General features: G+C 46.0%; 1 long non-coding RNA gene across 2 annotated transcripts in view; it reads left to right on the forward strand.

The window, feature by feature from the left end:
* LOC141084785 (uncharacterized) overlaps nucleotides 1–22,585 on the forward strand; it is a 154,384-nt gene that overhangs the window by 76,030 nt on the left and 55,769 nt on the right. For both annotated transcript variants that reach the window (XR_012231114.1, XR_012231113.1), the window contains exon 3: nucleotides 54–148. This is a non-coding gene — a long non-coding RNA (uncharacterized lncRNA). The remainder of the gene's footprint in view (nucleotides 1–53; nucleotides 149–22,585) is intronic.

Consider the following 22,585-nt stretch of genomic DNA (forward strand, 5'->3'; position numbering starts at 1 on the left):
TATGTTGTAATTGTGGAGACAAGAGGGTAAGTTGGTGTTCTTGTTTGCTGTAGCGGCCGTCTTAAGAAAGACTGCATGGACCAGAGCCCATCCCACTGAATGCATGCACTCCTTTCCCGTTGACAGAATACCACGCAGACAACACAGGGTGAGTGTAAAACAGTGTGGCAATAATTTATTGAATCACCAACAGACAATAACATATTGAATAGTCCTAGCAAAAATACGCAAAATGGTTTAAATTATTGAGTTTCACTCTTCCACTGGCTCGCTGGGATTAGAGCATCTGCGACTTCGGGGCTTCCAGGGCATACTAAGCCCACCAGTGGCACCTCACTTTTGGCGGGCACCCACAGAAAGGATGTAACTACAAGCTGATTGTCCCAGCCTGGATTCTCCAAACATCTTTGAGGGTCAATGAAGCAGATCTGTATTTGGGTCGCCCTCGCACACCCAGGGCAGCGGGGGTACTCGGTACCGGGCCGGTGTCAAGGCGGGAATGTGTCACATCAGCGGTGACCCGGTCCGTGGCCCTGGGCGCCCAATATCAATGGCGGTGATGTTAATGGTGTTAAAGTTTATATGAATAGTTCGTGACGCCACCCGTGGTGTTTGGCAAGTAAGATGGTAAGCCAATGCTGCATACAGATCCGCTGGGACTGATGGTGTGGTGCAGCAAAGATGGTGTAGCTCCCCACAGGTGGAGCTGTAGTCTCAGGGCAGTGTAGGGGCAATGGATGAGGAGAGGCGCAGAATGGTATGGAGGCTGGTACCCAGATGTAGTGGTGCGGGAATAACTGGAGGACACCAGAGTATGCGGTTCCAAAGCTTTACTCACTGTTTGCAGTTCACACAACTGCCTGCCTCCGTACCGTGTTCTCCAGGTCAGGGCTCCAGCCAACCTCCAGGCAGGATAGGATTCTCCCTTCCACACTCCGCCAACATGTACCTTACTGAACGACTCCTCCAATGTGCCTTTAGGTGCGAAGCACTCCAGTACTTAGTTACCCTGGAATGCCTCTCTCTAGGTGTTCCAAGTCTTTACTTGTATGACAGACAGCTGTAGCCTGCTTCGGGGACTCCACTCTGCGTCCTGGCTCTCTCTTCAGTTGCTGTTGTGTCCCAAGTCTATGATGGTAGCAAGGCGTTAGCGGCTCACTACTCCTCCGGTGTCTGTTGCCGGACATAAAGATCCGATCCGATCAACCTCGGGGACCGGGCCCCGGCCTTTGCGCTCTCTGGACTGGAAGGGTTCTCTCTCTTTCTCAACCTGCTTCCCACCGTCCTTCTATTCTCCTTCATTCCGATCTGTTCTCTCTTATGGAAGGTTAGGTTATCAATCTTATCAGTCTCTTTCTCTGGTCTTTCTCGTGCCAGCAGCCCAGATCACTGGGACCTGCTGCAGCACGTCCCTCAGACACCCATCTTCTCTCTTCTCTCTCCTCCAACCAACTAACTAACTTTCACTCTTCCCACTCTTTTGTATCATCTCTCTCCACCCGCCTCCCAGCACATCTCGTGTTACGAAGCAGGGTTCCACGAGGGGTGCTCTGCTAACCCCCAGCCTGAAGCTGTTAGGTGGCCCCACTGAACTATCCTGTGTGTGGAATGCAGGTGTGGAGTGTGGTCAGGAGTTCCCACCTTACCTGGATGGTGGGGCACTACACTTTAGGAGAAGGTGCAGTACCTCTGTGGAAACTGAAGACTCAGGGGTGCCACATATTCCTCCAGCTAGAGCCATAGTCCCTTAAGCTGGCACCCTGTAGAATATCAAATCTGTGTTCCCCTTGATGATTCCATAGTGCCTAGGTTGTTGTTCTGTAGAGACTCTTTTCTTGCAGAAGGATAGAAATTGCATTTTAAAATGGGTAATCAACATATTAGCAAACATCAATTGTTCAATGAACCTGCGTCCCTGTCCTCCAAAGATAGCAGACAATAACCTGTAGGAGCTGATATAAGAAGTAAGCACCTACCATTCAACAATTCTCGAACATCAATTTCAAGCATCAACATGCAAGCTATTAAGACACCTATGTTTCTTGACCCACCAAAGAAAAAAAACACAAATTCAATACTCAATGTTTAGACAGTAGTCTATGTCTCTTGGCCTACTGAAAATAGACATCAGGCCTAATTATGATTAAATGCTGAGTCATAACAGTAAAGTTTCACTTTATTTGCTGTAACATTTGTATGTGCGTGTGTTTTAGAGACGCATAGGGATATGGCGTGCAAAGAGGTTGTCTGGCCGGAATCCCTGGATAGTATCCCTGAACAGCAAGTGGGTGGTCTCTTTTGAATGTACATGTTGGTATGACAAGTTTGTTGACTATGAGCATAGCGAATTGGTAGTGTTGCACAGAATCCCTATTTTTCCTCCATTCGGGGGGCAGTTACAGAGGGTGCAGATGCAGGTAAGGCTAGGTTCACATTGCGTTAATGCAGTCTGTTCAACACATAGCATTGATGGTCTGCGTTAACGCTACTCCATAACGTGATTGCTTTATGTGATCGTGCTAGTGTAGCCTCTCCGTCTGCGCTAGCAGTGACAGACCCCCAATCGGTGCAGACCGTGTCCGAGGGTCCGTCACAGAATGACGGTACATCGCTAACTCATGCCGTTTATGACATGCCTTAGGCTGGTTTCACATTTGCGTTTTTTTGCGCTGGAAAAAAACGCATACGTGTGCATGCGTTTTTTGCCCTATATTTAACATGGGTGCGCATACCTGCGCGCTGGTAAGCGCATGTATGCGATTTTCATGCGCTGCGTTTTTTTGGGGTGTGCGTTTGTATTTTCCAGACGCAGCATGTTGCATTTTTTGGCCCTGCAAAAAAGCGCATGCGCACATATGCGCACGTTTTGCGCTAAAAATGGCCATTATAGCCTATGGATGCGCATACATGCGCACTGGCATGCTCATGTATGCGTTTTTTTGCACATGCGTTTTTTTTTGTTAACCATGGAATTTAGGGGTTTGGGTTAGAGTTAGGGTTAGTTAAGGGGGTTTAGGGTTAGGGTTAGGGTCAGGGTCAGGGTTAGGGTTGGGGTTAGGGTCAGGGTTAGGGTTAAGTATGGTTTGGTTAAGGGTCAGGGTCAGGGTTAGGGTTGGGGTTAGGGTCAGGGTTAGGGTTAAGTATGGTTTGGTTAAGGGTTAGGGTCAGGGTTAGGGTTAGGGTTAGGGTCAGGGTTAGGGTTAAGTATGGTTTGGTTAAGGGTTAGGGTCAGGGTTAGGGTTAGGGTTAGGGTTAGGGTCAGGGTTAGGGTTAGGGTTAGGGTTAGGGTTAGTTAGGGTTTGGGTTAGGGTTAAGTATGGTTTGGTTAAGGGTTAGGGTCAGGGTTAGGGTTAGGGTTAGGGTTAGGGTCAGGGTTAGGGTTAGGGTTAGGGTTAGGGTCAGGGTTAGGGTTAGGGTTAGGGTTAGGGTTAGTTAGGGTTTAGGGTTTGGGTTAGGGTTAAGTATGGTTTGGTTAAGGGTTAGGGTCAGGGTTAGGGTTAGGGTCAGGGTTAGGGTTAGGGTCAGGGTTAGGGTTAGTAAAGTCATGGTTTGGGTTAGTGTGAGGGGCCACCTAATGTTGGAAAAAAACGCAAACGCGGTAAAAACGCACTAAAAACGCATACAAACGCATAAAAACGCTGCGTTTTTTTCATGCATGCTCATAAAAATGCTTGAAAAAAACGCAGCAGTTGTATGCTTTTGTATGCGTTTTTTCAATGCGTTTTTTTGCGGGAAAAACGCGCTGCAAAAAAAAGCAAGTGTGAAACTAGCCTAAGCGATGCGCTTGGTAATGGCAGCTTATGGCAGCATTAACGGATGCGCTACATGGCGTTATGCTGCGGTGTAACACAATCCGTTAAATGGACTGCTTAAACGCTATGTGAACCCAGCCTTACAGCTAAGCTATTGAATGAAACGTGGAGGTTTTCTGTGGCTGTATACATGTGAAAGACAGGCCACCTGATAAGGAGGGTTTCACAAGAAAGTATGCCCGAATGCCTTTGCTTATGGGTAACTTAGACGGGAGCAAGAGCAAGTGTGTATAGCCTGCTTGCTGCATTCCTGAGGTGATAGAAGACATCTGAGGTCTGTGTAAAAAATGAAAAGAAATAAGGTTTATGGCTAGCCTACGTATGTTTCCCACCCAGGGAAGCCCTAAAAAGAGGGCAAAGTCTTGTGGAAGCGTGGCATCACCTTTTCTAAATAGGAAACCAGCAAGGAGGAGTAAGAGAAGCTCAGTGGAGCACTTGGTTTGGGTAAACCTCTGTGAATATGTAAGGGGGAGGACTGTACCGCGGGTACCTGCGTGCTGGGTCCAGAACTAATGAGGCTGCATTCCCTGTTGTCTGGGGGAAGCAAGAGCGAGCCAGACCAACCTCTTGACCGTGGGGGGCAGGGGAATATAAAGGAGAATGCGCACACAGCAGAGGGGAGCTTGGCGCCAACCCGGGGCAGTATGCAGTCAGGTAAGCACAGAGGACACCTGTCAAGAAGTTGCCCTACAAGAGACAGCCGACGTTGCAGAGTCGCTCACCCTTCCAAAGGTCATGCCCACTGGAGAGAACACTGCCCCTGGAAGAGATGGTACAATGAGAAGAGGGGAACCGCACCCAGAGCCAGACAGAGCCACGACGTCAGACGCCGAGAAGTGAGGAAGAAGATGTCGACTGTCTACTGTGAGATGTCTGCACTGCTCAGTCCCGTGGAGATGAGTCAGGTGGAACGCCAAATTGGATCCAGTGGTCCCGTCTGTGAGATTCAACCAGAAGGGGAAGAAGGGACGCCGACCCGAGTAGTCCACCAAAGTATATTGTGACCTTGCCTGCAACAAGATCTCAAAGGAGGGGAGAAAGTGTCAAGTGTCCTTGAAATGCTCAGTCCCACAGTTCCTGATGGTGACGAGGAAGAATCTCTTGCCTCGTTCCCTGAGATGGATTGTTCACTGCCCACCAGCCCAAGGGAAGAATGTAGGTCTGAAACTTCAGAGATAGCTGCTCTATTGAACCTGGATGTACTCCCGTCCTCTACGACCCAACCTGACTCTACCACTCAACCTGAAGTTCTGAGTACTCCTAACGAGCAAATCCAAGAGGAGCCTCAAAATACTCAGTGTGACTATGTTGGTGATTCGCCCCTGTGGTATGCACAGAACAATTCCCTTTGGCAGAATGTGGTGCAAGAGAGGCAGAAATGGATGCGAAAGTTGTGGGCATCTGTCCCACCTCCGAAGATCATAAAGGAGCATGAAGAACTTTCGCCCGTGGAATGGCGAGTTAAAGGAGAGGAGGAGTGTAAGGGCAAGACTGTACCGTGGGTACCTGAGTGCCGGGTCTGGAACTGATGAGGCTGTATTCCCTGTTGCATGAGGGAACCAAGAGCGAGCCGGACCAACCTCCTGACCGTGGGGGACAGGGGAAGATAAAGGAGAAAGCGTGCACAGCAGAGGGGAGCTTGGCACCAACCTGGGGCAGCGGTCAGTCAGGTGAGTGGCGTGCCCCGTCCTCACCACAGAGTACCGATGCCGCAACAGGCCACATTAAGAGGGCCCCCTGCCATCTGCAAATGGACCGCTGCGCTGAGTGGAGACTTGCGTTCAGCAGCAGCCAGGGAGAGGAGTGCTTTGTCCTGGGAGCACCAGCATTGTGCAGGCCAGCGTCTGCTGTCTCCCACCGTCAACAGCGGGGACCAGAGAGAGAGAGGGACGTGCAGTGTGTGCCCGGTGACTACAGAGAAAGGTGCAGTGTGTGCCCCGTGACTACCAGAGAGCAAGACTCCTTACGCACCATGTCCGTGAGTACAGTGCGCTTGCCACATAAGAGTGACCAGGTACGGGACAGACACTTGTGCCCTGACATTGCAAGTGTATATTTGCCAAGCCACGTTGGGCTTGTACAGGACTATGGCCCGCACCCTTGTCAGCCACTGCTGCTTATGGACTAGGGGCAGCGGAAGGCACCGCATCCCGACCACTGCCGCCAGGCATTGATGCCCATAGGACCCCTTTGGAAAAGACACCACGCCAGCCGTTGCCAGTGCTATTGACTTCATAGTCTCAGGGACTACTGACTTGCTAGCCGTATTCACCGGAACTGTCGATACCTGATCCTGTATTCTTTAACTCAGAATATCCTTTGCCAAATTGCACTGTTTAATCCCACGTTTTACTGTGAACCGAGTATTCCCCTGTTTGTTAAAAATTGTTAACTCTTGCTCTGCCTCCTGTCCATCACTGCATCCCACAACCTGCTCACAAATGTAGTAGGAAGGAACCTTGCTGGAATGAAATGTGAGTATCATACGGGTAGATGCACCCCAAGAGGATTGGCCACCTTTCTTTACTATTTGAGCAACATCTAAGCCAAGCCTCCAACTGGAAGTTTCCTCCATAAAAAGTCCTGTTGATTTTTAACATTTATTTGTGATTTCATGTCTGTGAGCCTGAGCAGCCTCGGGCCACATAGGGCTGTATAACCCCAAATGATCCCCCTGTTACAATACTGTAGGTCAGATTTTATGTAAACCCCATTCCAAAGAAGGTGTTTGGGGTGGTACCCGTGAGGTTTGGGAGTGTTCTTCTGGGGCAAGGCTTAAATGTCCATGAGTTCAACTTTTTGGAGAAACCCCTAAATGATAACTTGTGATTGTGATTTAGCGGATGGCTGTGTGCAAGGACTGGTGGCTGTCCTGTGAAGTCTCGATTTTGTTGAGCTGCTACTTTGTGTGAACATTGGGGGCGACACAACATTCAAATGCCCAGCGGCAAAGTCTATATTCCTTAGATAAAATATCATTCCCTATTATCTGAGTTTATAGAGCTGTCAGCTCTACTTGTTATGAGTGGCGGAAGACACTAAATAAAAAGTAAATAAAGTGCCTTCGCCACTCGGGGTCCACCGTGCGGTGGATGGAATAACCGCTGCTAAAAGAGGCAGAGCACTAAGGCGGTAATGTGCACAGGGTTTTAGCTGCACCCAGTGCACTGAAGCAGACTCTGTTATATGCACAGAGCTGCAAACAAAAGCATAAATAACGCTGAGTCTGTACAGGGTCACAGACTTCCAGCGATGCAGATACGGTATTAAAGGTCACAGAAGTAGCCTTAAACACCAGGTCTACTCCTTCTAGACCTACCGTAAAAATAGGATGCGGAACGACGCAACTGCGAACGCCCAACAGGCTGCAACCGCAGCGCGGCGTGAACTGAGCCGCAGAGAAAGCACCGCTATGCTGCAAGCGCGATGCAGGACGCTAGCTGCTGGCAAAGATGATGCTTGAGCGCGCTGGCGCTAATACTGGCTGATGCCCAAACACTCACACAGACGTATTATCAGAGGGAAGGGGTTCTTAATAAGTCAGTCACCAGTCCAAGCATCCATGATCATACATACAGCAGCCGTATGAAAATACTAGCGCATGGCGGAACGGCCATGCGCACTTTTTATAGCGTACGGGACCTGCCGGAAATCTCCAGACCTCCAAAAGGAGCCAATAGGATCCGGAGCAGGACCTGAACACCTGACTCCTGAACTCCAATGGGAGCTCGTCCCGTGAGCATGCTCAGAAGATGGCACAAAGAACTTAGCCTCTGGAGATAAATGTGAGAATCTGGATTCCTGCATAGGCATGGTAGAAACCAGATTCCTAACACTACTTGTGTGTTCCATAATTTTGCTTTAAATGTCTGTCATGGTGTCCCTTTGTTTAGATATTTGAATGCTTAATGGGGAATGTGCCATCTCGACAGCAGGTCTTAAACAGAAAGTCATTAACATTTTCTTAGACATTTCCACCCTCTTCTCGTCTTTCTTCAGGTGCTACATCATTCTTCTCATCGGCAAATTAATGCTTCCTACAAAATCTATTTCTCATCTCCTCTATCTCCTTTTTAAGCCAACAAAGATTTTTCAGTGCTGAGGTAATTTAGCCGGTCAATATAAACCATGATGTGTTTTCTTTCTCGACTTAAAAGGGAGAAGAGAAAAAAAGAAAGAAATAAAAATCGCATCAGGTCTAACTGCAACTTTGTCAGTCAGATGTTCAACAGCTCACAATTGGTCTTTTATTTCAGGGGAGGGCGAAAAAAAATGTAATGAAAGGAACATTTTGAAACCAATTTTCAGAATCCTTTCCCCTTAGGGCTTGGAACGTTAATGTAAATCTTCACCAAAAAGCAATAGTCACACATTGAATGAAATTGTAGATCCAATCACTCACTGACACTCACACAGGAAGACTGAGATGATTGAAATTAGTCTACCTGTCATTTGCTCTGCATTTTCTCTCAATTTGTTGCACCACGAGAATAGATAGAAATTTTATAGTCAACCTCATTTAACCTGTTTTTATGTCTTTCCTAAATGGGTCCCTCATAGACTCAGTGGATTCTAGCTAGCAGGGAGAATTTTTTTTATTTTTTAAAGGGGTCTTTTTTAAAGGGAAAGGAAATGTCTTTGTTGTTTTGCATTTTTTCTTAGCTAGCTTCAACCATTTTTTGATTGTATATATCTTTTATTCTGTTTTTGGAACAGTCATCTAGCCTGAGCTGTTACCCACAGTTTCAGCGGCTCAGGTTACAGCATGAGCCTCAGCATGATGAACGTCCATTAGAAAATGACTCATTAAGTCCAAGAGTATTATATAGGTTACTGAGTCTGTCTGCACAAAATGACTGTTCAAACCAAGCACAATCTCTCAGTGCCCCTTTGGCATGGCTGAGCAGTGCACCTTCCCACCTACTTGATTTCGATCAGTCTTCAGCCTCATCTTCCTTGACAGCTCTGGCTTTACAGGAGCACCTCCCCTTGAGAAAGCTGGGGCGAAAAGCACGTCAGGGCACTCCAATTCACTCTGACATGGGTAAGTGGCAGATTGCATTTTTTGTGACTTTTTAGAGATCATTTAGTGCTAATCGCGCAGGTATATACAGGATCCAAATAGACAAGTGATTTTTCCTTGGCACTTTATGCTCATGCACAAGCACTTTCTCTGCATCTATCATCCAGGCATATCTAAGTAGTGGAAATTTTATGATATTTATCCACATTGGGTGTCTCTTCACCCTGTCTATATTTATGGTCTGCCCCTCTGTTTTGGTTGTTCCTCCTTGTTACCTGTCTGACTTTTTGTAATATAAATACATGTATATGTACATGTATAATATACGTTTTTTTAACTGATGATGTTTAAATAAAATTTGTTTGCTTTTATTTTCCTCTGTGGTTTATGGCTACTCCAATTTTCTTTGTTGAGTAGCCAGAGGAGCTACTGAACTACTCTGCCAGGCCAAGGATGCACAGAGCACATGTGCTTGGGTTGGGCAGTCATTTTGTGCCCTCAGACTCCCTTTGAATAAATGATAACCTATTCACTAGAGAAGTGATGATAACTTAAATCAGAATGATTCTAATCACTAAGATCACCACTAATCACTAGATCCAGGTCCTAATCAGTGTCACAGATTTTGAATGGAGCAGCAAGGCTCCGACTGTCACTCTAAGGGCCCCGTCACACATAGCGACTCACCAGCGATGCCGACAACGATATGAACTTGTCAGGATCGCTGGTGTGACGCTACATGATCGCTGGTGAGCTGCCAAACAGGCAGCTTCACCAGCGATCAGCACCAGCGATGACGAGCGCGCGCGTCGCTGTGTACCTTAGATACCAGCGCGCTGGTGCAGGGAACTGGTAACCAAGGTAAACAGCGGGTTTCTAAGCGCCGCATGGATACGAGCTGGGAGCTCGCTGATCGCTGCTCTCCTGCTTGCTACACGCAGCGATGCGTGCTGGCCAGCAGGAGACCAACGATCAAAAAAAGTCCAGGGCATTCAAGCACGATCAGCGATACCTGGCAGGGGGTTGGTCGCTGATAGGTGTCACACACATCGATCTCGCTGGTGAGATCGCTGTTGCGTCACAAAACTTGTGACTCAGCAGCAATCTCGCTAGCGAGATCGCTGTGTGTGACGGGGGCTTAACCAAATTTTCCTGGCCACAATAACCTCACTCTGTGAATCGGTGGTTGTCCCAGTGATTGTACCTAAACTGATCTATCTAGAGTACAGATCACATTTATATAAAGCAGAATATCTTTCGAATTTGTAGCAAATTTGATTAGAATTTGGCCAATCTAAGGCACTTTTATTGAGCAGAAAGGTATATTTCTTGCAACTTGGTATTGTTTTGCAGTAGGTAGCAAATAAGGTATAATATATATATATATATATATATATATATATATATATATATATATATATACACAGCTCTGAGACCACTGCACAGTTTTATAACTATCAGCTTCTCTACATGTCTGACAGCCATTCCATTCCAGTGTCATTTGAATTCCAACCAGAGTACACCTCATTCTACTTAATATGCTTCTGATTAGGTGATCACCTGAACCAAATCTTATTTAGTGAAGGAAATTATAAAAACCCTGCTGTGGTGTTCACAATCCTCTTGCAATAGGACAAGATGGATGGCAAAACAAGTGCTAGTAACATCCCAAAAGTAATAGGAAGGAAAAAATAACTTTTAACCATGCCAAAGGAGTTGAAAAGAAAAGTCTTGAGAGAGGAAAAGAAGGGATCAATTCTGGCTTTACTAGCAGAGGGATACAGTGAGCGTCATGTTGCCTCCATCCTTAAAATTTCTAAGATGACAGTCCATTACAACAAGGTCAAGCAGCAGACATTGGGGACAATAAAGCTACAGACCGGCAGAGGGCAAAAACGACTCTCCACTGACCGAGATGACCGTCATCTTACATAGTAACATAGTAATTAAGGTTGAAGGAAGCCTTTAAATCCATCTAGTTCAACCCATATCCTATACTACCCTTCCTTAACATGTTGATCCAGAGGAAGGAAAAAAAAAACAATTTGGCAAACAGTAAGCTTCACATTGGAGAAATAAATTCCTTCCCAACTCCACGTACGGCAATCAGACTAGTTCCCTGGATCAACGCAATATCAAGGAAACTAGTGTATATACCCTGTAATATTATACTTTTTCAAGAAAGGCATCCAGTCTCTTCTTAAATTTTAGTAGGGAATCACTCATTACAACATCATATGGCAGAGAGTTCCATAGTCTCACTGCTCTTACAGTAAAGAATCCGCGTCTGTGAGTATGCTTAAACCCTTTTCCTCCAGACGTAGAGGATGCCCCCTTGTCCCCGTCACAGGTCTAAGAGTAAAAAGATCATTAGAAAGGTCTTTGTACTGTCCCCGCATATATTTGTATATTGTAATAAGATCACCCCTAAGCCTTCGTTTTTTCAAACTAAATAACCCCAAGTGTAATAACCTGTCTTGGTATTGCAGACCCCCCAGTTCTCTAATAACGTTGGTCGCTCTTCTCTGCACCCGCTCCAGTTCAGCTATGTCTTTCTTATACACCGGAGACCAGAACTGTACACAGTATTCTAAGTGTGGTCGCACTAGTGACTTGTATCAGGGGCGGACCTACCACCCGTGCAGCCGGTTCATTGAACGGGGGCCCCTGGGGGAGAGGGGGCCCCTCCAGCCTCCAGCACCGCATGCAGGGGCGCAGCTATAGTGAGGTGAGTTGAGCCAGCTTGTCAGGTGGCAGGCAGCAGGGGGCGGCATTATGCGCTCCTCTACCCGCAGCACCTACAATTTAGCCTCTGCACGCTGGTGCTGCGGTCCTGCAAGAGGCTTGCAATTGATGAAGTCACAGGAGGGAAGGAGTCAGGGCCCCCTGATCATGCGACCCCTGACTCCTCCCCTCCTGTGACCTCATCACAGGTCCTGTGTGCACAGCCCTAGCCCTTGTTTTATGCAGGACTCTCCTGTGCTGGTTGTCATTGTGCTGGATGAAGAAAGTTTACAGGGTGGATGTAGCAGAGCTGTGTGTGTGTACGAGGTGTAAGGAGCGGAGCTGTGTGTGTACAAGGTGTACGGAGCGGAGCCATATGTGTGTACGTGGTGTACGGAGCGGAGCCGTGTGTGTTCAAAGTGTATGGAGCGGAGCCGTGTGTGTGTGAGGTGTACAGAGCGGAGCCGTGTGTGTGTGAGGTGTACGGAGCGGAGCCGCACGTGTACTTGGTGTACGGAGCAGAGCCGCACGTGTACGAGGTGTACGGAGCAGAGCCGCACGTGTACGAGGCGTACGGAGCAGAGCCGCACGTGTACGAGGTGTACGGAGCAGAGCCGCACGTGTACGAGGTGTACGGAGCAGAGCCGCACGTGTACGAGGTGTACGGAGCAGAGTCGCAAGTGTACGAGGTGTACGGAGCAGAGATGTGTACGAAGCAGAGCTGTGTGTGTATGAGGTGAATGGAGCGGAGCCGTGTGTGTACGAGGTGTATGGAGCGGAGCCGTGTGTGTACAAGGTGTATGGAGCAGAGCTGTGTGTGTACGAGGTGTATGGAGCGGAGCCGTGTGTGTGCGAGGTTTATGGAGCAAAGCCGCAAGTGTACAAGGTTTACGGAGCATGGACACGTGTGTACAAGGTGTATGGAGCAGAGCCACATTTGTACGAGGTTTACGGAGCGGAGCCATGTGTGTACTGAGTGGAGCCGTGTTTGTGCGAGGTGTACAGAGTAGTGCCATGTGTGTACAAGGCATTAAAAGTGGAAACCGTGTGTGTATGTGGTGTGTGGAGCCATACGTGTACAAGGTGTATGGTGGGGAGCATTCATATCTCCCAGCGGGACAGTCCCAATTTTGAGAGAGAGTTTGCCCCACTGCCCCGGCTGGGAGCTTACTTTTCCCGCAGACACAGGAGTACACGGCAGAGCCCCGAGGAGCACTTTGAAATTCGCACATGACATTCCAACGGAAGTGACGTGCTAGAAGCTGACCGGAAATTAGGTAATTTCGGGAGGAGATTGTGACGCAACCATGGAGGGAATGCTTCAGATCCATCATCACGTACTCCTCCAACAGCGCAGACAGCAGTATCGCCTTGGACTCGGGGATGCCGGCCATGTGAGTGGATCATGATATGTCTTGCATCGGGAGGCTCAGGTGGGCACTACAGTGGGAGCCGGGCTGCTATAGTATCTTTATAGAATCTTTCTCTCTCTGTTTCTTTATCTCTCTAATCTTTCTTTTTTTCTTTTTCTCTCTCTGTTCTTTCATTCTCTCTCTGTTTCTTTCCTTCATTCTTTCTCTGTTCTTTCTTTCTTTCCCCTCTTTCTTTCTCTCCTTTCTTTCTTTCTTTTGTTCTTTTGTTCTTTCCCTTCTTTCTTTCTCTCTTTTCTTTCTTTCTTTCTTTCTTTCTCTCTCTCTCTTCAATCTTTCTTTCTCTCTCTGTTTTCTTTTTTCTCTCTCTCTGTTCTTTCTTTTTTTTCCTCAGTACCAGTCAGTGTGCCCACAGTACCGGTAGAATAAGAGGGGTAGGAAACTAGGTGACACTGGTCACATTGAGCCTCTGATACTTTTTACTAGTGTATAATCATATGCCATGAGCACCCTCATAAAGTGGGCCAGACCCAGACAAAAGGGTACAAACAAATCATTATTACTATCAGTCCAAGTGGACAATTATATACGTAAAGTTAATGATGTCCCTGTGCCAAGCAGTGCGGAGGATCAGAATACACTGGGGAGACCTGAGCAGCGGGGTTTGGGGAGAAGAATTATATGGGGCCCAATATACTGTATGAAGTAATATATGGGGCCCATAATACTATATGAAGTAATATATGTGGCCCATTATACTGTATGAATTAATATATGGTGCCCATTATACTGTATGAAGTAATATATGGTGCCCATTATACTGTATGAAGTAATATATGGGGCCCATTATACTGTATGGAGCATTTTATGGGGACCATAATACTGTATGCAGTAATATATGGGGTCCATAATACTGTATGGTGCATTATGTGGGGATAGGGGATGACTTTCTGTTTGTTGTGATCCAACCGCTGGGACCCCCCCATGATCCTGGGAAACGTAGCTTTGAAGAGAAGGGGCCCATGTCAATGGAGCTATGGTCAATCATACACACTGTGGTGCCATTCACATGTGGCTCTTCAAATAACTCCTTTAAGAGAGTGATGAGGGGACGAAAAAGTATAGCAAAAATTCACTGATTGGGGCTGATGAAGTGTTATAGTTTGTGGGCTGGTGGGATTTGTGTGGCAGGGCTGCATTTTTGTCCCAGTCCAGCCCTGTGCCAGGCCTACCATTGCCATTAATGACCCTTGTCCTGGATACTTCTGTGTTGTTCTTGTATGTACGTGTGATGGCGCTGTCATCCTTGTGTTTGAGCGGATCGGAGCACAGCTGCGGAGGAAGCAGATAAACTAATTTCTCCATCTCTTCCATTGCCAGCGTCGGCGTATATCGCCCAGCATTTAGATGATATCAGAGTGATGTGCGCTGTTACTCTCACCCATAGACATATATGGGTGCGAGTGCGCCGCGTTTCGTCCGAGTTTCGGCCGAGTGTCGGTGACAATCGCAACATGCTCCAATTTCACTCGCACGTACAATACGGCTGAGGAAAAAAACGGTGATGGGAGCTGCCCCATAGATGAATACTGGTCCGAGTGCTATGCGATGTTTTATCACATAGCACTCGTCCGTATTCATCGCTAATGTGACACCGGCCTTATGCTCAGATCACGAGAACCTTGGCCAGTCCATGCATTGCCATCTGATCTTGGATCGATTTGTACAGCTGTCTGAACATGTCCTTTGACAGATTGTGTTCTTGATGCTATACGCTATGGTGAAGACTCTTACTTACGCTTATATATATATATATATATATATATATATATATATATATACGGAAGCTGATAAGTTAAAGCCAGGGATCATTATACTACAGGCCTAAAACCCCATTCTGCCTCCATGCAGCAGGATTACAGCCAAAATTTGCAGACTGGTGAGTGATAACACTGCTTCTTTGCATTGTAATTCAATTCATTCTATGCTGTTTATAAATATACTACCTGAAGAGCCTGGTATTGCCTGGGCATAGTAACTAACTGTGGTTAGTTATTACAAATTATAATGATTATCCTCCATCCCATAGTCCCGTGCTCATACAACCTATATGTTTACTCATATTTGTTGCAGTATTGGGGGGGCCCGGGAAGATTTCTTGCACAGGGGTCCTCTGCAGTCTGTGTCCGCCCCTGACTTGTATAGAGGTAAAATTATGTTCTCCTCATGAGCATCTATGCCTCTTTTAATGCATCCCATTATTTCATTTGCCTTTGCAGCAGCTGCCTGACACTGGCCACTAAATGTGAGTTTGTCGTCCACCCATACACCCAGGTCTTTTTCAGTGACAGTTTTGCCCAGTGTTTTACAATTAAGCACATAATTATACATCTTGTTCGTTCTACCGAAGTGCATGACCTTACAATTATCACATTAAAGCTCATTTGCCATTTATCAGCCCAAGCTTCTAGTTTACATAAATCTTCCTGTAATATTAAATTGTCCTTATCTGTATTGATTACCCTGCAGAGTTTAGTGTCATCTGCAAATATTGAAATTCTACTCTCTATGCCCCCTACAAGGTCATTAATAAATATGTTAAAAAGAAGCGGACCCAATACTGACCCCTGTGGTATCCCACTGCTAACCGTGACCCAGTCCGAGTGTGCTCCATTAATAACCACCCTTTGTTTCCTATCCCTGAGCCAGCTCTTAACCCACTTACACATATTTTCCCCTATCCCCATTGTTCTCATTTTATGTATCAACCTTTTGTGTGGCACCGTATCAAAAGCTTTTGAAAAGTCCATGTACACTACGTCCACTGCATTTCCTTGGTCCAGTCCGGAACTTACCTCTTCATAAAAGCATATCAGATTAGTCTGATAGGGACGGTCCCTCATAAACCCATGTTGATATTGGGTCATGAGGTTATTCTTCTTCAGATACTCCAGTATAGTGTCTGTTGTGAACTCATTTTCTGGTCTGCCTCTGGTTTCTGGTGAAGGAACTGGTTGTGTTGACAGAGGAGTCGTGAGTTCTCTTTCCGGGCTCCCTCTGCTGGTGGCAGGAGGTCATGAAACTGATCTAATTAACAGAGACCTGCCTCCTGATAATGAGGACGAGGATTGGACATCTGGAGTCTCAGACTGGATTTAAGACAGCCGACTCCCTTTTCCCATGCTGGTGATTTTTTCGTGCCTCCTGAGGTTCTAGTTTCCAGTTCAGTTCCTGCCTTCTCAAGCTAAGTGTTCTCTGCTATTGTTCACACTTGATTTGGTTTGGTCTATTCAGTTTTTGTGTGCATAGGGAGCCCCGGCTGGGGCTGTGCTGAATTTTCATTCTTATGTCACTGTATGTGCCAGTTTACTTTTTGTCCCTTATTAGATTGGCCTCTTTTTGGTCTGTTCTCAGAATATGCCAGAGTGCTGATATAGTGGGTGAATTCTAGTGACTTCAGGGTTTTTTTTTGCTATCAGAAGTGTTAGACATTTTTGCAGGGTTTTTTTGGCATGATTGCAGACAGTATCTTTCCTTTCCTGTCCTTTCTAGTTAGTGTGGGCCCCATCGTTTGCTCAGCCTATTTTCCTACCTGTGTTTGTGTTTTCATCTTGTTTCACCGTCAGTACATGTGTGGGGGCTGTCTATTCCTTTGGGGTCTGCTCTGGGGCAGTTTAGATTTCCCCTTTTCTTGTTTAGGCTTATTTAGTCCTCCAGCTGTGACGAGGTGTCTAGAATCATCGTAGGTACGCTCAACGGCTACTTCTAGTTGTTGTGGTTAGGATCAGGGGTCTGCAATCTGCTTAGTTACCAACCTCTCTGGTTTTCTGTGACTTAGCTTGGTTTTGTTTTCCTCCTCGGTGACCCAATCATAACAAATATCTCTTAGAAAACCCTCCAGAATTTTACCCACAGTGGAGGTTATGCTTACAGGCCTGTAATTTCCAATTTCAGTTTTTGTCCCCTTTTTGAATATTGGCACCACATTTGCTATACGCCAGTCCTGTGGTACAGACCCTGTTATTATGGAATCTTTAAAGATTAAAAATAATGGTCTATCTATGACTGTACTTATTCTAATGTTACTCAGCAACCGCAGGATGACATCAAGTGACCTACATAAGGAAAGGCAAATGGCAGCTGGGGTGAAGTGCACGGCAAGAACAGTTCGTAACAGGCTCCTAGAGGCAGGGCTCAAGTCATGTAAAGGTAGAAAAAGCCTTTCATCAATGAGAAGCAAAGGAGAGCCAGGCTAAAGTTTACCAAAGACCATAAGGATTGGACCATAGAGGACTGGAGTAAAGTAATCTTCTCTGATGAATCTAATTTTCAGCATTGCCCGAAACCTGGTCATCTAATGGTTAGACGGAGACCTGGAGAGGCGTACAAGCCACGGTGTCTTGCACCCACTGTGAAATTTATTGGAGGATTGGTGATGATCTGGGGATGCTTCAGCAAGGCTGGAATTAGGCAGGTTAATCTTTGCGAAGGACGTATGAATCAAGCCGCATACAAGGTTATCTTGGAAAAACAGTTGATTCCTTCTGCTCAGGCAATGTTCCCCAACTCTGAGAACAGGTTTTTCCAGTAGAACAATGCAACATGCCACACAGCTAGGTCAATCAATGTGTGGATGAAGGACCACCACATCAAATCCACATCAAATCCCTGTCATGGGCAGCCCAATCTTCAGACCTGAACTCCCATTGAAAACCTCTGGAATGTAATCAAGAGAAAGATGGATAGTCACAAGTCATCAAACAAAGAAGAATTGCTTAAATTTTTGTACCAGGAGTGGCATATGGTCACCCAAAAGCAGTGTGAAAGACTGGTGGAAAGCATGCCAAGACGCATTAAAGCTTAGATAAAAATCATGATTATTCCACAAAATATTGATTTCTAAACTCTTCCTGAGTTAAAACATCAGTATTGCTGTTTCTAAATGATTGTGATCTTGTTTTCTTAGCATTATTTGAGGTCTGCAAGCATTACATTTTTTTGTTACTTTGGCCATTTCTCATTTTCTGAAAATAAATACAAAATTTAGTGCTTGGAAATTTGAAGATATGTTGTCATTAGTTTATAGAATGAAAGAACAATTTACTTTTTACTCAAAAATATACCTACAGTATAAAGAGAAAAATCAGACAAACTGAAAACTTTGCAGTGGTCTCTTAATTTTTGCCAGAGCTGTATAGCTGTATATATACCGTATATATATATATATATATATATATATATATATATATATATATATACTGTACATATATATATATATATAATCGTCTTATTCTGTCTGTCATCTTATTCTGTCTGTCTGTCTGTATCTGAAATCCCGCGTCGCTGACAGGCGCAGCTGTTTGTAACGGTAAGCTGCGCCTGCCGCTGATTGGTCGCGGCCGCCAGACGCAGCACTTAATCTGTAAAAAATAGAAAAAAAAAAAAATCATACTCACCTTCCGACGGCGTCCGATCTCCTTTCCACGCGTCTGGCCTCGCGGTCCCAGTAATGCTTTGCGCCTTAGACCGGAGATGAAGTCACTCTCGTGAGAGCGCGACGTCATCAGCGGTGTTTCACGCACAGCATTACTGGGACCGGAAGATGCCGGGCAAAGGGGGGTGAGCATACCAGCAAAGGGGGGTGAGGGGACCATCCATACAAGGAATGGGGGGTGAGGGTGACCATGCATACCAGGAAAGGGAGGTGAGGGGACCATGCATACCAGGAAAGGGGGTGACGGGACCATGCATACCAGGAAAGGGGGGTGAGGGGACCATTCTTACCAGGAAAGAGGGGTGAGAGGACCATGCATACCAGAATTGGGGGATGAGAGGACCATGCATTCCAGGATTGGAGGGTGAGGGGACCATGCTTACCAGGATTGAGTGTGAGGGGTACCATGCATGTCAGGATTGGGGGGTGAGAGGACCATGCATATCAGGATTGGGGGGTGAGGGGACCATGCACATTAGGATTGGGGGGTGAGGGGACCATGCATACCAGGAAAGAGGGGTGACAGAACCATGCATACCAGGACAGGGGGGTGAGGGGGACCATGCATACCAGGAAAGGGGGTAAGGGGACCATGCTTACCAGGAAAGAGGGGTGAGAGGACCATGCATACCAGGATTGGGGGAGAGAGAACCATGCATTCCAGGATTGGAGGGTGAGGGGACCATGCTTACCACGATTGGGGGGTAAAGGGTATCATGCATATCAGGATTCGGGGGTGAGAGGACCATGCATATCAGGATTGGGGGGTGAGGGGACCATGCATATCAGGATTGGGGGTGAGGGGACCATGCATACCAGGATAGGGGGGAGGGGTTGCATGCATATCAGGATTGGGGGGTGAGAGGATCATGCATAGCAAGATTGGGGGGTGCATTATTGCATTATTATTAAAACTTCATAAATAAACTACATACATATACTAGAATACCCGATGCGTTAGAATCGGGCCACCATCTAGTGTATATATATATACACTCACTGGCCACTTTATTAGGTACACCATGCTAGTAAGGGGTTGGACCCCTTTTGCCTTCAGAACTGCCTCAATTCTTCGTGGCAGAGATTCAACAAGGTGCTGGAAGCATTCCTCAGAGATTTTGGACCATATTGACATGATGGCATCACACAGTTGGCGCAGATTTGTCGGCTGCACATCCCTGATGCGAATCTCCCGTTCCACCACATCCCAAAGATGCTCTATTGGATTGAGATCTGGTGACTGAGGAGGCCATTTGAGTACAGTAAACTCATTGTCATGTTCAAGAAACCAATCTGAGATGATTCGAGCTTTATGACATGGCGCATTATCCTGCTGAAAGTAGCCATCAGATGTTGGGTACATTGTGGTCATAAAGGGATGGACATGGTCAGCAACAATACTCAGGTAGGCTGTGGCGTTGCAACGATGCTCAATTGGTACCAAGGGGCCCAAAGAGTGCCCAGAAAAAATTCCCCACACCATGACACCACCACCACCAGCCTGAACCGTTGATACAAGGCAGGATGGATCCATGCTTTCATGTTGTTTACGCCAAATTCTGACCCTACCATCCGAATGTCGCAGCAGAAATCGAGACTCATCAGACCAGGCAACGTTTTTCCAATCTTCTACTGTCCAATTTCGATGAGCTTGTGCAAATTGTAGCCTCAGTTTCCTGTTCTTAGCTGAGAGGAGTGGTACCCAGTGTGGTCTTCTGCTGCTGTAGCCCATCTGCCTCAAAGTTCGACGCACTGTGCGTTCAGAGATGCTCTTCTGCCTACCTTGGTTGTAACGGGTGGCAATTTGAGTCACTGTTGCCTTTCTATCAGCTCGAACCAGTCTGCCCATTCTCCTCTGACCTCTGGCATCAACATGGCATTTCCGGCCACAGAACTGCCGCTCACTGGATTTTTTTTCTTTTTCGGACCATTCTCTGTAAACCCTAGAGATGGTTGTGCGTGAAAATCCCAGTAGATCAGCAGTTTCTGAAATTCTCAGACCAGCCCTTCTGGCACCAACAATCATGCCACGTTCAAAGGCACTCAAATCACCTTTCTTCCCCATACTGATGCTCGGTTTGAACTGCAGGAGATTGTCTTGACCATGTCTACATGCCTAAATGCACTGAGTTGCCGCCATGTGATTGGCTGATTAGAAATTAAGTCTTAACACACAGTTGGACAGGTGTACCTAATAAAGTGGCCAGTGAGTGTATATATATATATATACACATACATACACTTATTTGTATTCGGGCCCCTGAGTCAATGCTTTGTAGGACCACCTTTCCCTACAATTACTTTTTGGGTCTTTCTCTATCAGCTTCGCACATCTAGAGGTGACATTTTTGCTCCTTCTTTGCACACTCGCTATCGTTCAGTGAGATTGGATGGAGACGTCTATGTTCACGTCTTGTCACAGATTCTCAATGGGATTTAGGCCTGGACTGTGACTGGGCTGTTCACACACATGAATATGATTTGATCTAAACCAGTGTTCCCCAACTCCAGTCCTCTAGAGCCACCAACAGGTCATGTTTTCAGGATTTCCCTTAAAATTGCACAGGTGAGATCTGCTCTCCTGCACAGGCAATAATTCCACCACCTGGGCGATACTAAGGAAATCCTTAAAACCTGACCTGTTGGTGGCTCTTGAGGACTGGAGTTGGGGAACACTGATCTAAACCATCCATTGTAGCTCTGCTGGAAGACAAACCTATGCCGCAGTCTCAAGTCTTTGCAGCCTCTAACAGGCTTTCCTCCAGGATTGTCCTGTATTTAATGCCACCCATCTTCCCATCATCTCTGACCAGCTTTTCTGTCCCTGCTGAAGAAAAGCCTCCCCACAGCTGGATGCTGCCCCCACCATGTTTGATGATGGTGTTTACAGAGTGATCTGCAATGTTAGTTTTCCACCATACCGTATATAGTATTTTGCATTTAGCCCAAAAAGATCCACTTTGATCACATCTGACAAGAGGTCCTTCTTCCACATGCTTGCTGTGTTCCCTGCATGAATGTTTGCAAACTGCCAAAGGGACTTCTTATGGCTCACTTTAAAAAAAATTCTTTGTTCTTGCCACTCTTCCATAAATGCCAGATTTGGGGAGTATGCATCTAATAGTTGTCCTGTGGACAGATTCTCCCACCTGAGCTGTGGATCGCTGCAGCTCCTTCAAAGTGATCATGGGCCTCTTTACTGCCTTTCTATTTAGTGCTCTCCTTACTTTGGTTGTCAGTCTAGAGGAGGATGGCTACATCTTGGTAGGTTTGCAGTTGTGCCATATTCCTTGCATTTTTAGATGATGGATTGAACAGTGCTCCGTGAGATGTTCAGAGCTTGGGCTATTTTTTTTTTTTAGAACTTTATCCTACTTTATTCTTCGCCACAACTTTATCCGTGACCTGTCTGGTGTGATCCTTGGTTTTCATGATGCTGCTTGACCCCTAATATTCTCAAACAGACCTCACAGTACAGTTGTAGTTATACTGAGTAGAAATTATATAATTATACACAGCTGGACTCCATTTACTAATTATGTGACATCTGGATGCAATTGGTCAACCAGGATTTATTTAGGGGTATCAAACTACATGTAGTCTCAATTTTCAGATTTATGTTTTTTAAATAATTAGAAAATCAGGTATGATTTGCTTTACATTTCACAAGTATTTGCTGCTTTGTGTTGGTATAACAAAAAAAAGAAATAAAATACATTTAAGTTGTGAGTTTAATGTGAAAAAATGTGGAAAACTTCACAAGGTATGAATACTTTTTAAACGGACTGTATTTTATATAATTATAATTTATATAATTAATGGGACATCCCATAATCCACAGATTTGTCTGATCATATTTCTTCCCTGGAAATATAAATAGCGGCTTCATTCCGGCATCATGCAGCTGCAACGTTCATCATTCTTCACATTACTGACTGACACAATAGATAGCCGGTGCTTTAACACTAGGTGCTTTATTGGTTGTGAAGTGGGGAGTGGACAGGCAGGATTGACACTTACCCCTTTTAGGGAATATCTTTGGAGAAACCAGATGAAATCAATTCAGATGTGGTTTAAGATTTCAGGGGTCACTATAGGTCTCCTGGAGGCTTGAGGTTCCTTGTAACTTGTTCCTGTGTTATATGCACTGAAGCTTTACAAA

Source organism: Dendrobates tinctorius, unplaced genomic scaffold (genome assembly GCF_039654945.1).
Source record: "Dendrobates tinctorius isolate UK_male_01 unplaced genomic scaffold, ASM3965494v1 ptg000006l, whole genome shotgun sequence".
In the NCBI taxonomy this organism is placed as follows: domain Eukaryota; kingdom Metazoa; phylum Chordata; class Amphibia; order Anura; family Dendrobatidae; genus Dendrobates; species Dendrobates tinctorius.